Below are 17,743 nucleotides of genomic sequence, written 5' to 3'. Positions count from 1 at the left end.
ATGGCATGCAGATATTGCTGGCCAAGCTGCTGTTAATTATCTTCAACTGCAACCTGAACAGAGTGGCTCACTCAGCCACCTCAGAGAGCAGTTAAGAATCAATCACAGATATAGATCTTGACTTGTGCAGAATTCACACTGGGTAAGGTTGGCAGATTTGATGAACGTTAAATTATAGTATAGATACTACCAAATCAGCATTAACTGTAACCTAATTGTCTCTCACGAGTAAATATGGGTGTCTAATATTGAAGTGGTGGGCAGAGTGCTGTGAGATAAATAGGTTCACAAGTGGGAAGTTGGCAGAGCTAGTCGAGTGAAATATGAAACTGCTGGAGATTGAATTCCAAGCGTGGTGTGGGATGTGGCTGAGCTAAAGGAAGGTGAATTTTAAAACTACTTGATGATTTGCTCTCTTAAGTGCTTTCCTGATGAGATTGGAAAGTTGCTGGGTAACATTGGCATTCATGATTAAACAATGAAAAATGAGGTTGGAGGAGGGGAGAAGTGCAAAATGGGGGAGGAGGAGAATCTGTATGTTTTAACACAAATACACAACAAAAAAATATATAAACATTTTAATTTTCAAAGCCTATTTGGTGTTCTTGCAAGGAGGTACTTAATGGGATCTGAAGTTTTATTCACACATCAAAGAAGTTTGCCCTTTCTTGGCACCAGACCTAATGTTCCACAATTCCAAAATTTTTCCTAGATATTTTCCATTCTTATTTCTTCTTGTAAAGATTTGAACAAACACCCGAGATGTTAACATCATTAAGTCATTAAAATGCTTCTTCTCAGTCCCTATGGATTTCACGCTTTGCATAAGTCAGCAGCACCGGAAATGTATGGAGTTTAATTTGCCACATTCACATCTGATCTTTAATCAAATTTTGCAGATCATTTGGGAGGCAACCTCATCCAATTAGTGGCTTGAGTGTGGAAGGTATTATCAAATAAATTGGGATTTAAAAAGCAACAAGTCAGTGAAGATTTACAAGAATGTTGCCAGGACTTGAGGGATTAAAGGAGAGGTTGGGCAGTGTAGGACTTTATTCCTTGGAGCATAGGCGACTAAAGGGTGACCTTGCAGAAGTGTATAAAATCATGAGCAGCATAGGTAGGGAGAATGCGTACCAACTTTTTCCCAGGGAAAGGGAATCAAGAACTGGAGGGCATTGGTGGGAGGGGAAAGATGTGGGGAAAAAAAAGACCTGAGGGGCAACTTCCTCACGCAGAGGTTGGTGTGTATTTGGAAGAGCTGCCAGAGGTAGGTACAATAATAACATAAGATACAGCGACAGGTACACTGATAGGAAAGGTTTAGAGGGATATGTGTCAAATGCAGGCAAATGGGACTAGCTTAGATGGGCATCTTGGGCAGAATGGTCGATTTGGGCCAAAGGGCCTGTTTCCATGCTGTGTGACTATCAGGTTGATCTTAACTCTTGATCAGATTCAGAACGCATTGTTTTGGTACACTAGTTTTAGGTTTCTAAATTCCCTAACTCGAGCACATTTAAGTAAACAGATGTGACAGCAAGAGGTGAAGCCCTCCAATTACTATGAGCGAGCATGGCTAATGGTTCTTAAATACCCACAATTGTTTTTGAAAAAAAAAGTACTGATTTAACATCAGTAAATGCATTACATTTAACAAATTCTGGACACATTTGACACAATCTGCAAATGGATTGTACATTATGGTCTTCGAGGAAGACTCTAATGAAATTCTGCATACTGTGGAAAGTCCATGGAAACAGAGACTCTTCCTGAGAAAAGGGCATCACCGACCAAAGGGGTTAAAGGGATGACCCAGGGAATCACATTGGGAAGGAAGTACTGGAGGGTGACCTGAATGAAGAGTAATGAACCACACTGCCTTGGGTAATATAAATGTGCATGCCTATAGAAGAGAAATGTTGTGCTCTTGGAGTTTTGTGAATGGAATACTTAACAATATGATCAAAGGTGGACTAAAAGAGAGGATCTTAAAGGGGATTGAGATACGTTGTGGATCAATTATTTGTCTACTGGTAAGGAAGAGGACTTGATACCAAACAGGGAGGGACTGCAAACAATTATAACAATAAAAACGTAATAAATATGGAAGTTCCTAAATGGATAATATGGTGAATGCAATTTAATGCAGAGAAAGAAATAGTCTTGAGAATAATGAAAGATAATTAGCAATGCAACTGAATGTTGTGTTTTAATAAGATACATAGAACAGTACAGCACTGTCAGGCCATTCAGCCCATGATGTTGTGCTGATCTTGATGCCAATTTGTACTAAGTGCCTTCCTCCTGTTGATCATCCATATCTCTCCATTCCCTTCATATTCATGTGGCTATGTAAAAGCCACCAAACTGCCTGGTTCCACTACTATGCTGGTAACTCATTCCAGGCACCTGCCACTCTCTGCATATCTAAAAAAAACTTGCCCCTCGCGTTGCCTTTAACCTCCCTCCACCACCCCCCCCCCAATCTTAAAAGCATGTTTCTCTGGTGTTTGACATTTCTATCCTGGGGAAAACATTCCAACTGTTTACCCTATCTATGCCTCCCATAATTTTAAAACCTCTATCAGGTATCCCCTCAGCCTCTGACGCTCTAGGGAGAACAACCTAAGTTCATCCAACCTTCCCTTATAGCTCGCACCCTCTAATCCAGTCAGCTTCCTGGTAACAACACACAAAATGCTGGAAGAATTCAGTGGATCAGGCAGCATCTATGGAGGGCAATGGACAGTTGACATCTCGGGTTGAGACCCTTCTTCAGGGCTGGAAAGAGAGGGGAGATTGAGAGTATAAAAGGGTGGGGGAGGGGTGGAGCAAGAACTGGTGGGTGATAGGTGGATCCTTGTTGGGGGGGGGGTGAGAAGATAGGCAGGTGGGGAGTGGGAATGATGTAAGAAGCTCAGAGGTGATAGGTAGAAGTGACAAAGGGCTGAAGGAGATGGAATTTGATAGGACTGGACAGTGGACCATGGAATAAAAGGAAGGAGGGGAGCCAGAGGGAGGAATGTGTGGGTGATGGACAGATCGAGAGTGCGGGGAGGGGAAAGAGAAGTGGTAATGGGGCCAGTGGGATGGTGGGGGGGAACAAAGGGGGATGGTTACCGGAAGTAGGAAAAATTGATGTTCATGCCGTCAGGTTGGAGACTACCAAGGTGAAACTTAAGGTGCTGTTCCTCTAATCTGCATCTGGCCTCAACTTGGCAGTAGAGGAGGCCTCTTCTGCACCCTCTCCACAGCCTCCACATCCTTCCTATAATGGGGCGACCAGAACTGCATGCAATACTCCCAAGTGCAGTCTGACTAAAGTGTTGTATAGCTGCAGCATGACTTCCTTACTCTTATACTCATCACCCCTACCAATGAAGGCAAGCATGCCATATGCCTTCTTTACCACCTCATGCACTTGTGTAGCCATTTTCAGTGAATTATGGACCTGGATTCCAAGATCCCTGTGTACCTCAATATTAAGGGGCCTACCATTAATTGTATACTTTCTCCTTTCATTTGACCTCCCAAAATGCAACACCTCACACTTGCCCGGATTAAACTCCATCTGCCACTTCTCTGCCCATACCTGTAACTAATCTATATCCTGCTGTATTCTTTGATAGTCCTTTACACTCTCCACAACTCCACCAATCTTGGTGTCATCTGCAAACTTGTTAATCCACCCATGTACATTTTGGTCCAAATCATTGATGTACATCTCAAACGACAGAGGTCCCAGCACCGACCCTTGTGGAACACCACTGGTCATGGACCTCCAGCCAGAATAACAGCCTTCCACCCCTAATCTATGAGCAAGCCAGTTCCGAATAAAAACTTGCAATTCACCCTGGATCTCATGCATCTTTATCTTCTGAATCAACCTACCATGAGGGACCTTATCAAATGCCTTACTAAAGTCCATGTAGATAATGTCCACTGCCTTACCCTCATCAAGTTCCTTTGTCACCTCCTCAGAAAGCTCAGTCAAGTCTGTGAGACATGACCTGCCCTGCACAAAGCCATGCTGACTGTTCCTAAGCAGGCCATGCCTTTCCAAATGTACATAAATCCTATCCCTCAGTATCCTCTCCAATAGCTTCCCTACCACTGACGTGAGGCTCGCTGGCCTATAATTACCTGGATTATCCCTATTTCCCTTGAACAAAGAAACAACATTTGATACTCTCCAGTCCTCTGGGACCTCACCTGTTGCTACTGAGGACACAAAGATCCTTGTCAAAGTCCCAGCAATCTCCTCACATGCTTATTTCAATATACTGGGATATATGCCATCAGGCCCTGGTGACTTATTCACTTTAATGCTTTTCAGAAAACTCAGCACCACCTCCTCCTCAATCCCAAAATGTCCCAGGACATTAGCATGCTCCACTCTGCTTTCACTATCCTCCAAGTCCATCTCCTCGGTAAATACTGAAGCAAAGTACTCATTTAGTACCTCAGCCACTCGCTCTGACTCCAAGCACAAATTCCCTCCTTTTATCCTTGAGTGGACCTACCCTCTCCTTAATTATCCTCTTTCTTAGTATAACATTCCTTGGGATTCTCCTTGATCCTGCTCACCAAGGACATTTTATGGCCTCTTTTGGCCTTCCAAATCACCTGCTTGAGCACTTTCCTGCTATCTTTATATTCTACAAGGGCCAGTCTGATTTCAGCTTCCTAAGCCTTAGGTATGCTTTCTTTTTCTTCCTGACTAAATTTAGGACCTTTAGGGTCATCCAAGGTTCCCTTACCTTACCATCCTTGTCCTTCCTCCTTACAGAAACATGCCAATCCTGAACTTGGATCAGTTGGTCTTTAAACAACTCCCCCCATGTCAGATGTGGACTTGTCCAACAGCAGCTGCTCCCAATCAATGCCCCTTAGCTCCTGTCTTATCCTGTTGTAATTTGCCCTCCCCCCAATTTAGTACCTTCCCGCAAGATCCGATTTTATCCTTACACATAACTATCTTAAAACTTAATGAGTTGTGGTCACTATTCCCAGAATGTTCACCTACTCTCAGGTCTGTCACCTGGCCTGGCTCATTTCCCAAAACCAGGTCCAGTATGTTCTCTCCTCCAGTTGGACTCTTCACGTACTATTTCAAGAACCCCTTTTGGATGCACTGAAGAAATCCCACCCCATTAAGGAAATTCCAATCAATACTGGAGAAGTTAAAGTCTCCCACTATGACAACCCTGTTGTTTCTGCACCTTTCCATAATCTGTCTACATATCAGTTCCTCCACCTCTCGGTGGCTTCTGGGGGGCCTATAGTATAACCCCATCAGTGTAATTGCACCTTTCTTATTTCGGAGCTCCACCCAAATTGCCTCTGTGGATGAGCCCTCCAGTGTGTCCTCTCTGACTACTGCTGTGACATTCTCCCTTATCAGTAGAGCAACCCCTCCACCTCTTTTACCCCCTTCTCTATCACATCTAAAACAACGAAACCCAGGAACACTGAGCTGCCAGTCCTGTCCCTCATGCAACCGGGTCTCTGTAATGGCAACAACATTGTACTTCCGTGTACTGATCCAGGCTCTAAGTTCATCCTCCTTACCCTCCTAGCGTTGACATAAACACATTTCAGCCCATCAGTCCCACCATGTTCATTAGCCTGCTCTTTGCTGTCCTTCCTTTCAGTCTTACTTTTCATACCATCTTTCTCGTCCTCAACCCTACCACCTGCTGCCCTGCTGCTGTGTTTCCCATCCCCCGCCACTCTAGTTTAAACCGTCCCGAGTACTATCAGCAAACCTCCCAGTGAGGATATTGGTTCCCCTCCAGTTCAGATGCAAACCGTCTTGTTTGTACAGGTCCCACCTGCCCTGGAAGAGAGCCCAACGATCCATAAATCTGAAGCCCTCCCTCCTTCACCAGCTCCTTAGTCACGTATTGAACTGCACTGTGTATCTATTTCTCACCTCACTAGCACGTGAGGTGAGAAATAGATACACTGCAAGCAAGGGGATTAATTTTGATTTCTGGCAAATAAGTCATGCAGTCAGCTGATGGGAAATATTTCAAATAAAATCTTGGTGGTGATTCTTCGAGTGGATGGAATATTTGTACGGTGCTCCTAGCAGCAGTGTGTTGAGTGATGTTTACCATATTATGCAAAAGACATTATGACCTTAGTGGTGGAATAGACGGCAACTGAGTTGCATTATGGAATGTGAGGGGAAGTTTGTAATGGAGAATAAATAGCCCGGTGATCTTGTGAGTGAGGTATCAATATTTTGAGCATTGACTGGACGTATTGTCATTCCTGAGATTGTTGTGACAATAGGGGTACCTTAGCTACTCTTCCACTCTGTCTCAAGTTAGTTATGGAACCATTATTACACAGAGGAGATAATATCTTTATTAGTCACACGTGCATCGAAACACACAGTGAAATGCATCTTTTGTGTAGAGTGCTCTGGGGGCAGCCTGCAAGTGTTGCCACGCTTCCGGCGAGCATTTAGCTCATCAGCTTGCCTGTGGAACAATCTTGTTCATCCCGTTACCCTGCTCTGTCCCCTTAAGGAAGTACAAATTCTCATGCCATCTCAAGTTTTTGTATTGTTTTGAAACTAGTAAACCATAATAGTAAATTGTTTCCATTAATGGTCTTCCTTCGGGCAGTGTGACCTGCTGGTGTCTACTTCCTCTCCAAGTGGGCTAATGGAGGCATGTGCTCTTTGACAAGCCTTGTTTTTCAGTTCAACTGGGTATCCCCATGCCCCTCTCATCACACGCCAGCCCAGATAGAGTCACGAGCTCCGTCACAATCGTTCCGATGGTGGAAGAGCATGCACAGGCTTGTGTGGCACCAGGTATCAGACCAAGGCAGGCCTGGCTGTACAAATGAGCACATTCTGTTATGGAACAGATTGCCAGCTAACGTAGCTGCATGAATGCCTTCAAGAGACTGCTGTGTAAATGCCTACACAAAAATATTTGATGGTGGGATAAGGCATCTGATGATTCTTGCAGTGGTGAGTGGGCAGATGGACTGCAGTAGTATTTCCTGATCCTCTACATTCCTATATGTGACTAGTACTGAGTTTAATGGTGGTGAAGATGATCTTGTCGTTCCGCGGCAGCCAATTATAGCACACTTGACTGTTTTATTTTAGGTCAACATTCAGCTGATCAAGCTTGTGTCCTGTAGTGTTGTTGGCTGTTGTCATTTGAGTCATTCAACATAGAAACAGGCCCTTTGGCCCTCCAGGTCCGTGCCAACCATTGTACTTATCTATTGCTCGTCTCATTTACCCTCATTTGGTCTGTAGCCTTGTATCCCTTGATGATTCAAGTGCTTGTCTAGATGCTTGTTAAATGTTGTGGGGGTATCGGTCTCCACCACCTCCACAGGGTCTCCCCATTTCCATTTCCCTTCCTGGTTTATCTGGGTAACACTGACTCAGCACCGTATGGCAGAATGATTTGTCACCAGTCCTCTGGGAATGACTCATTGGAGGCATGGCGCCAGTCCCAGGATTGAACTCTCTGCCTGTTCCTCTGGGAGGATTACTTCCATGGTGAAATTGCTGTCTTCAAAAGTTTGAATGCCCTGTTGCTGTATAGTAGCATGCCAATTAATTGCCCAAGTCTGTGGAATTTGTTGCCACGGGTGACTGTGGAGGCAAAGTCATTGGGTGTATTTAAGGTAGAGATTGATAGGTATCTGAGTAGCCAGGGCATCAAAGGTTATGGTGAGAAGGCGGGGATATGGGGCTAAATGGGAGAATGGATCAGCTCATCATAAAATGGTGGAGCAGACTCGATGGGCCGAATGGCCGACTTCTGTTCCTTTGCCTTATGGTCTAAGTCCTGAAACACAAATAAAATATGGCAGATACTCAAAATTTGAAATAAAATCAGAAACTGTGGAGCATCTGTGGAGAAGAAAACAGTCATCGGGCTGAAGTGGACTTGATTCTGCCTGGCATCTGCAGCCCTGAGCCACTCTCACTTACCAGGCTAAATGCAGTGGGTGGAATGAGGTGTAGCAAGGCCTCAGTAGCATTTAGGCAACGACTGCTGAGATCCTCACCCTAGAATGTCCTGACAATGTCTCAAGGGTAGGGGCAGGACTTTGTCACTTGTCAACTGGGAGGAGTTTTTTTTATAAGTTGATAAACGTCTCTAATTTTTAAACAAATAAAAACTATTAAGTTCATTTTTAGTTCATTGTCATATACACCAGGGTGAAATGAAATTCCTTGTTTGCATGAAGCTCACAGTAAGCAGTGTACGTGGTAATAAGTACTAACAACAAATACAACAAGTGCAAAACAGCAGAATGGTGCAAAGGTCGTAGTGCAATCTGAACGGTTGCAAAAACAAATCCTAAAGTGACAATAGTGGAATAACTGAAAGAGGTAGAATTAAGAGAATGAGAATGTGGCAGCACCACTGGGAAGGGGATGTGAAAGAGGTGATTGGTTCATTGTGTTCAATTCTGGTCACCTCATTATAGGAAGGATGTGGAAGCTTTAGAGAGGGTGCAGAGGAGATTTACCAGGATGCTACCTGGAATGGAGAGCATGTCTTATGGGGACAGGTTGAGCGAGCTAGGGCTTTCCTCTTTGGAGGGAAGGAGGATGAGAGGTGACTTGAGAGGTGTACAAGATGATAAGAGGCATAGATCGAGTGGACAATCAGGGACTTTTTCCCAGTGCGACATTGGCTAACACAAGGGGACATAATTTTAAGGTGATTGGAGGAAGGTATAAGGGGGCTGTCAGGGGTAAGTTTTTTTTACACAGAGAGTGGTGAGTGCATGGAACACACTGCTGGCAGAGGTTGTGGGGCAGATACATTAGGGACATTTAAGAGACTCTTGGATAGACACGCGAATGATAGAAAAATAGGAGGCAAAATGAGAGGGAAGGGTTAGATAGATCTTAGGGCAGGATAAAATGTCGGCACAACATTGTGGCTGTGCTGTAGTGTTCTATGTTCTATATAACATTGGGGAAGAAGCTGTTCTTAAGTCTGGAAGTCTGGGCTTTCAAGCTCCTGTATCTTCTTCCAGAAGGTAGAGAGGGAAAAGGGAATGGCCAGGGTGACAGGCATCCTTGATGATACCACTAGCCTTCCTAAAACAATGCACTGCAAAGGTGGACTGGATGGAATAATCTTTTAGAAGTAAAATAAAATTAAACAAAGACACCAAATAATGGTTAGTAACATCAAAATAAGCCACTTAACCTTTTCCTCCTAATCTCCAGGCTTCCAAATGAACGAGGACAGATTGGCAGAGGATGTCCAGCACATCCTGGTCATGCAGCAGAGCTCATGTCAGTCCCAGGACTCACTCCTGGGAGTGGCTGAACACCAGTGGTTCCACCTGGAACTTCTCGGCACTGCCAGTGCGATTCAGCAGACTTCTCAAGTCAAAGACTGAAAAGTCATCGTCTTTAAACGCTGACTGTTTCTCTTCACACAGTTGCATGTTGCCTATGGAGTAAGTCCTTAGACAATTTCCTGTTTGTGTGTAATTCCCCTCATTAGGATTGCATGACAGCACAATTTCTGCAAAGTGATGAATAACCTATTGTCCCATTAGAATGCTGTTGTTAATGTACAATGCCCTTTAACTGCACATATCAAGTCAATCCTGAGGCCGTTGTGGCTGGTGAAACCTCTGCTCTTTGGGATCTCGAAACAGATCCTCGGAATCAAGAATGACTTGACTTCAGTTTTGTGGGTTGTGAGACAATTGAAGCAAGTGCAGGACCTTCCATTGTAAGGGGCTGGAGGTGGCTATTGGGGTAGGTAGGTGTGTAGTTTTGTGGAGAGCAATCTTCCATTCCCAATTCACCAACTCAAGGTTCCCAAATGCTCCTTCTCCACTTGAGCAGTCTTGGGCCTGGGACTCTAAGGAATCAGTGAGGATGTTGCATTCTTTTCGAGGAGGCTTTGAGTAGATCCTTGGATCTTCTGTCTGCCTCGTAGTTTCTTCCTGGGATAGAGCTCAGAATAGAATGTCTGTTTCAGCAGTCTGGTGTTAGTCATAAGAGCAGTGTTTCCTGCTGACTGAGTGTAATTAAAGCCTTAAATCTGGGGTTATTGGCCTACAAGAGGACATGGACGTTTGGTTGCTTATTCTTGCAGCGAACTTGGAGGATTTTGCGGAGACAACACTGGTGGTATTTATTTTCAGCGCCTTGAAACACGTACTATTGGTGGTCCAGGTCTCAGATGTGTACAGAGGGGCAAAAAGCTCTGTTGACTGTTGGAGGTGATGGTGAATTTCTTCATCAATGTATGAGATACAGGAAGTGGTGATATTTGTCTGGGTATCCCCATGAACCATTATTGTTGGAGGGCAGTGTGATGTGGTGGGGGCAGGTTGATCTTGTGGACATTGAATGTACATCTCATGTGCTTCAGTGATGGTTTGAAACTTGGTCTCTGTGCATGCACAGATGCAAGCATCGTCTGTGTACCACAGCCAAATTCCACCACGTGCTTGGCTGGCATTGTGAACCGAGCCTTGACTTATCTGGTGAGAAGTCAGCTGATTGCTTTACATTGTAGGTAAACTTTGGTCAGGATGACCCGGTGGCACCCATCTCCAGATACACATGGCCACCTGCTGGCAGGAAGACCAACTACCCTTAGACAGTAAGTTCACTGGGTGTCCATAACCCAACTATGGAACAGGCCAAGAAAGGCTTGGCTTCCCTGTTGCCATGAATTTAATGTGATGAACACTTCGGTGAGCAATTAAAGCAAGGTCCTGTTTGTCTTTTGAAGTTCATGTTAAAGATATCCTGAGACAGTTTGAAAAGCAGGGAGTACTCACCCATGTGTTGAAGAAAACTCATTTTGTTCTTGCTTCCAAAAGTGGATCACCTAGTAAGTTATTCCATCAACTTATGTGAATAATTTTTGGTGGGAGAATCGTTGTTACTTTTTTTTATGCGCCAGCAGTCTCAGCAGATCAGAAATAATTGACTACATGAATAACCTTGAGCAATATTGAAGACGAGATGGGTTGGTATGAACACAGAATAGTTTATTTTTTCCTTTCTATGGATTTGCAAAACTTTGAGTATATGACACCATCACATCTTGTCTGCATAATTCCCATTATATAAAAAAAATCAGGATAAGAGTGGATTTACAAAGAACAATACACAATTGTAACAAAGAAGTTGGCCATTCAGCCCAGCATGTGAATGCTAGCCAGAAGTGGACTTGAAGTTAATCCCACTAACTAGATATTCACCACCCTCTGTGAAGAAATTTCTTTGCGCCTCCATTTTAAATGATTGCCTGCTTATCTTGTAACAGTGTCCTCTCATTTGAGACTCCCTCACTAGTGGAAACATCTCAACATCTACCCTATCATGCCCCTCTATCACTCTCCAGCCCTGTAAGTTGCAGCTCTTCGACTGTGTATCTAGATGCTTTTTATTAATGTGGCAAGAGTTTCTGCCAACACTACCCTTTCAGGTAATGAGCTACTACTTGTTGAATGGAGGAAAATAAAAGTCTTCAACTCCTCTCTAATCCTTTTATCAATTAGCTTAAATTTATGCCCTCTAACTATCGAGTGCTCTGCTGAGCATTAATGTTTCTGCTGACCTAACAGGTTGAATGTCCATTTTTTCTTCTGGTATGACAGTCAAATTAACCAACTGTTATGGGTGATTAAAAACGTGCAGAATGTGAGGTTGAAATAGTTGTCAAAAGTATTGAGAATGTGCAAGCTTTATTAAAGGTGGAGCAACATTGACAGCTTTGTACAGACTTATTATTTTAGGACAGTCAGACAAAAATAAATCGTTTTTTGTAAGGTTATACCCTCTTAAATCAACACAGCAGTGGATATCTTCAGCCTATCTGTTGATTCACCACAGTAAACCAGGACACCCGAAAAGCTGGGGTCTGCGTCTGTTTTGTTTGGAGTTTAGACGGATGAAAAGTGACCTTATTGAGATATACAAGCTCCCAAGGGGGCATGACAAGGCAGATGGACCCCCCCCCCAATTATGTTGGGCTTCCCCTTTTCCTGTCTTCAGTCCTGAAGAAGGGTCCTGACCTGAAATGTTGACCGTCTGTTTTACTCCACGGATTCTGCCTGGCCTGCTGAGTTCCTCCAGCATCATCTTCTTGTTTTTTCATCTAGATGTTGAGATGTTTCCACTAGTGAAAGAGTCTCGAAAGAGAGGTGTTACGGACTCAGTGAAAGTCCCTTTAAGATAGAGAGTGTGTGTGTATGTGTGTGTGGGGCGTGCTTACGTCAATAGAAGATAAAGGATGTAATGACGGTGGTTGTTGAAGAAGAAGAAGAAGCCCTTGCTCATGTTTCACCTTATGGCTTGCGGAACTGGACTATGTCCAAAAATTTAAAACTCGGTTGGAGAGAGTCTGCCAGCTAGCAAGAGAGAATTTGAAAACCAGCCAGATAAGAATGAAGACATATTTTGATAGACGTGCTCGGCCTAGGACATTTGCAATGGGACAAAGGGTGTTGGTATTTTTCCCTAGCCAAAATAATCCCTTGCAATCTCGTTTTTCTGGACCCTATGTTATTGAATCTCGAGTGACTGATTTAACATATATAATCAAAACACCAGATAGACGCAAGAAAACACAACTCTGTCATGTAAACATGCTAAAACCTTATTATGAGAGGGATTCAGTTGTGGCCTTGGTGGATGATGTAAAGGTTATTTCTAGAATGCCTGATGTTGATGTTGAGGAAGGCCAATTTACACCAAATATTGTTCCATCGAAACTAAAAAACCAAAATATCATGGAGAACTTTGAAACAAAAACAACAGATGAGAGAATTAATTTTAAAATTTAAAAATCTGTTCCCAGATGTTCCAAACAGAACATCGATAATTACCCATGATGTTGATGTTGGGGATGCAAAACCAATCAAACAACACCCATATCGAATGAATGTGGAAAAAAGTAAACTTGTTGATCAGGAAACAAAATACATGTTGGAAAATGATATTATTAGACATTCTACTTCAAATTGGAGTTCGCCCTGTGTTATTGTACCTAAACCTGATGGAACTGTTAAATTTTGCACAGATTACAGGAAAGTGAATGCTGTAACAAAGTCAGATGCTTACCCTATTCCTAGGGTGGATGATTGCATAGATAGAGTGGGAAAGGCAAAATTTCTTACAAAGATTGACCTATTAAAAGGGTACTGGTGTGTTCCATTAACAGATAGAGGAAGGGAGATTTCAGCCTTTGTAACCCCTTCTGGATTGTATGAATACAATGTTTTGCCATTTGGAATGAAAAATGCTCCGGCAACATTTCAAAGAATGATTAATTCGGTGATTCATGGGTTAAAACATACAGATGCCTACATTGACGACTTAGTGACTGGGAATGATACATGGGAGGATCACATCTCTGCGTTAGAAAGGTTGTTTGAAAGACTTTCCAAGGCTAACCTTACAGTTAACTTGGCTAAAAGTGAATTTGGCCATGCCACTGTGACTGTGAGCAAGCAAGCTCCTGTTCAGGCAAAAGTTCAAGCAATATCTGAGTTCCCTATTCCCACAGGTACAAGGACTGTTAGAAGATTTTTGGGAATGGTTGGATATTATCGAAAATTTTGTAAAAATTTTGCTTATATTGCTCTTCCCCTAACTAATCTTCTGAAGAAGGGAGTAAAGTTTGTTTGGACAGATTCTTGTCAAGAAGCATTTGAGAAGCTGAAAGCCATTTTCTGCTGCCATTCTGTGCTCAAATCACCTGACTTTGAAAAGCCATTTTCATTAGCAGTAGATGCCAGTGATGAAGCTGCAGGAGCTGTGTTGTTGCAGAAGGGTGACCTTGATGATATTGACCATCCGGTAGCTTACTTTTCAAAGAAATTTAATGAGCATCAAAAGAATTATTCCACCATAGAGAGAATTACTGTCGCTTGTTTTAGCCTGGCAACATTTCAGTGTATATGTTTGCACCGCTCAGAAACCATTGACTGTATATACAGATCATAACCCATTGGTGTTTCTGAGCCGAGTCAAAAACAAGAACAGAAGGCTGTTAAACTGGAGTTTAATTTTGCAAGAGTTTGATCTCATGATAACTCACATTAAAGGCAAAGATAATGTGATTGCTGATTGTCTTTCCCGATGTTAAATGGGAAACATGTAACTGTACTAATCTGATAGTCTGTAGTTGTGTAGCATGATAATTATTAACATTACTAACTGTATGCGCGGTTAAATTTTTCTTGGGAAAGATTTTTTTTAGGTGGGAGGTGTTACGGACTCAGTGAAAGTCCCTTTAAGATAGAGAGTGTGTGTATGTGTGTGTGTGGGGCGTGCTTACGTCAATAGAAGATAAAGGACGTAGTGACGTGGTAGAAGAAGAAGAAGGAGAGAGAGAGAGAGAAGGGAGAGAGACACCAGCCTGCTAGTTTTCTCTATCGATGGATGAGAAACAATAACTGTGTCTGCCACTGAAATCCATGTATGGAAGTTGGAAGTAATCCGGTGGAGTTCACTTTGTTGCTGACCTGTAGAAGGAAACAGGTATATGTGTGTGGACGACCACGATTCGGATGCTTTTCGGGGAAGTCACTACCAAGTAAACACTGAAGTGTCGCTGGGGTTCCATCGTGGAACATTTGGATTTCGTATTTACTCTCTCTATGTTTCTCTACGTCTACGTCTTATCTTCAGACAACGGTGGTTGTTGAAGAAGCCCTTGCTCATGTTTCACCTTATGGCTTGCGGAACTGAACTTTAAGAACCATTCCTGAACTTGGAGTTTGGGACTTTGCCACACACACACACACACACACAGACACACACACACACACACACACACTTTAGTTTTTGGGGTTAACGTTTGAGGTTTAACATTTTTGAGGTTTAACATTTTTGAAGTCTAACATACTAACATTTTTACTTTTATTTTACGTATTATCATAAGTAGTGATTAATAAAATAGTTTTTAACACTGAATCATGCTCAGTGTGTTTCTTTTGTTGCTGGTTCGTGACAGAGGACATAGTTACAAGGTAAGAGGGTGGACATAGAAATTGAAGGTGCATAGAAATTTCTTTTCAAAGAGGGTGGGGGTGGAGAGTCCCTGGAATTCTCCAGCCCAGAGGATTGTGGAGCTGGATTGTTAGAAATATTCAAGGTGGAAATAAATAAAAATTTGAATGGGGAACTGAGGGCTATGAAGAACTGGCACAATTGAAGAGTTAGAACATAGAACAGTACAGCACAATACAGGCCCTTCGGCCCACAATGTTGTGCCGACCTTTAAACCTCGCCTAAGACTATCTAACCCTTTCCTCCTACATAGCCGTCTACTTTAAATTCCTCCATATGCCAAATTCCTCCATAACCTCTTGAATTTGACCAATGTGCCTGCCTCCACCGCCGCCCCAAGCAGTGCATTCCATGCCCCAACCACACTCTGGGTAAAAAACCTTCCTCTGTCTCCCTTGAACTTCCCACCCATTACCTTAAAGCCATGCCCTCTTGTATTGAGCATTGGTGCCCTGGAAAAGAGGCGCTGACTGTCCACTCTATCTATTCCTCTTAATATCTTGTATACCTCTGTCATGTCTCCTCTTATCCTCCTCCTCTCCAAGGAATAAAGCCCTAGCTCCCTTAGTCTCTCCTCATAATGCATACTCTCTAAACCAGGCAGCATCCTGGTAAATCTCCTCTGCACCCTTTCCAACGCTTCCACATCCTTCCTACAATGAGGCAACCAGAACTGGACACAGTACTCTAAGTGTGGTCTAACCAGAGTTTTATAGAGCTGCACTCAATAAAAACTATAGAGTTCTATTGAGGCCACCTTGGATCATATTAAACGGTAGGGCAGGTTTGAAGGGCCAGGTGTCCTACTATTTTCTTGTGTTGTATTCATGTGGTACAGTGCAAATGGATGATCATTGAAGGCAGTCACATCTTCCCCTGTGAACCTCTGTCTGTAGGCAGGTTTCTAAAGTTCAGGAGTCTTGAGTCGTTCAAAACAAAATAATTATGCATTTTCCATGTTTTCACGGATTCGTAGAGTCCCACTGCACAGAAACAGGCCCTCAGACCTCCATGTATGTACTGACCGTCAAGCTGCAATTTACATGGATTCCTTTTTATTAATTCCCCCCACATTCCCATCAACTCCCCCAGCTTCTACCACTCACCCACACACTAGGGGCAATTAGAAGGGGCCAGTTAACTTGCAAAACCGGCACATCTTTGGGATGTGGGAGGAAACCGGAGCAGCCGGGGAAACCCATGTGGTCGCAGGGAGAACGTGTAAACTCCACACAGACAGCACCAGAGGTCAGGATTGAACCTGGGCCACTGGAGCTCTGAGGCAGCAGCACTACTGTGTCTAAAACTGCATCACTGTGCCACCCTGCAGTGTTGCAGCTGCTGTGCCAGTCATTGTAAATGTATACCAGCCCCTCTTTATCAAAATAGTGTTCATTTTCCAGATTTTAATTATAATTGTGGGGCCTATCCGACAGGGCTCTGAGTGCATATGAGGGGTTAACATAAAAGATGTTACTTTTTTAGTGCATCTTCTCATTGATCTTGGGTTCATTTGTATGGTCTCTGTGTATTTAGAGTGTGCATGTCAGATCTTTTTGTTTATCTCCCACAGAATTCAACTTCCCCATGAAAGGGTTTCATTTTACTTTGCAGTGAGAAGGGGTAATAGGTCATTGGAATCCAGTTCGAATGTGTTTCTGGGACTAGGAGAAACGTATACTGAGCAGTTGGTGGTGCAGCTAGTAAAACCCTTGCCTCAGCTACAATGACCCAAGGTTCAATCCTGATTCCTGGTGCTGTCTCTGTAAAGTTTGCATGTTCTCCCTGTGACCACGTGGGTTTCCTTCCACATCCCAAAGTTGTGTAGATTGGTAGGTTAAATGGCCACTGTAACTTGCCCCTAGTGTGCAGGTGAGTTGTACAATCTGGGGGAAGCTGATAAGAACACAAAAAGAATAAAAGAGGATTAACGTAGGGTTAGTGTAAATGGTAACAGAGAAACAAAGGACTACAGATACTGGAATCTAGATGAAAAACACGATGATGCTGGAGGAACTCAGCAGGTCAGCAGCATCTATTGAGAAAAGCAGATGGTCAATGTTTCGGGTCAGGACCCTTTTTCAGGACTGAAGATAGGAAAAGGGGAAGCCCAATATATAGGAGGGAAAAGCAGAGCAGTGATAGGTGGACAAAAGAGGGGAGGCAGGGTGGGCACATGGTGGTGATAGGCAGGTGTGGGGGAGGAGGGGAGAGCAGATCCACCAGGGGATGGGTCAAACGGAAGGACAGAAAGGCTTGGAAAGGGAAGAAGGAGCATTGTGGGGGGCAGGGGGGTTTGTGGGGAGGGGGGGGAGGTGAGGATTACTTAAAGTGGGAGAATTCAATATTCATGCCATTAGGCTGCAAGGTTCCAAGACAGAAAATGAGGTGCCATTCCTCCAGTTTGCACTTGGAATTCTCTTGGCCGAGGACTGACATATCACTGATGGAGGGGTAGTTGAAGTGACTGGCAACAGGGCGATGTAGATCACGGTTACAGACAGAGTGCAGATGTTCTGCAAAATGGTCACCAAGTTTGCGTTTGGTCTCACCAACGTAGAGGAGGCCACACTTGGAGCACCGAATGCAGTAGATGGTATTAAGGGATATTAGGGAGTTGTTCACTCCTCTCCCACCCCGGGAACTTTCCACTGCCCCTGCCCTAGGTGCAACACCTGCCACTAC

General features: G+C 43.6%; 1 protein-coding gene across 3 annotated transcripts in view; it reads left to right on the top strand.

Annotated features, from left to right (window-relative positions):
* The window catches only part of si:dkey-3d4.3 (uncharacterized), a 55,067-nt gene that overhangs the window by 14,720 nt on the left and 22,604 nt on the right, over positions 1–17,743 (top strand). The window lies entirely within an intron of this gene.

This window comes from Pristis pectinata, chromosome 1, assembly GCF_009764475.1.
Source record: "Pristis pectinata isolate sPriPec2 chromosome 1, sPriPec2.1.pri, whole genome shotgun sequence".
NCBI lineage: Eukaryota > Metazoa > Chordata > Chondrichthyes > Rhinopristiformes > Pristidae > Pristis > Pristis pectinata.
Note: the sequence above shows the minus strand (reverse complement) of the source record. Positions and strands in the feature narration are given on the sequence as shown.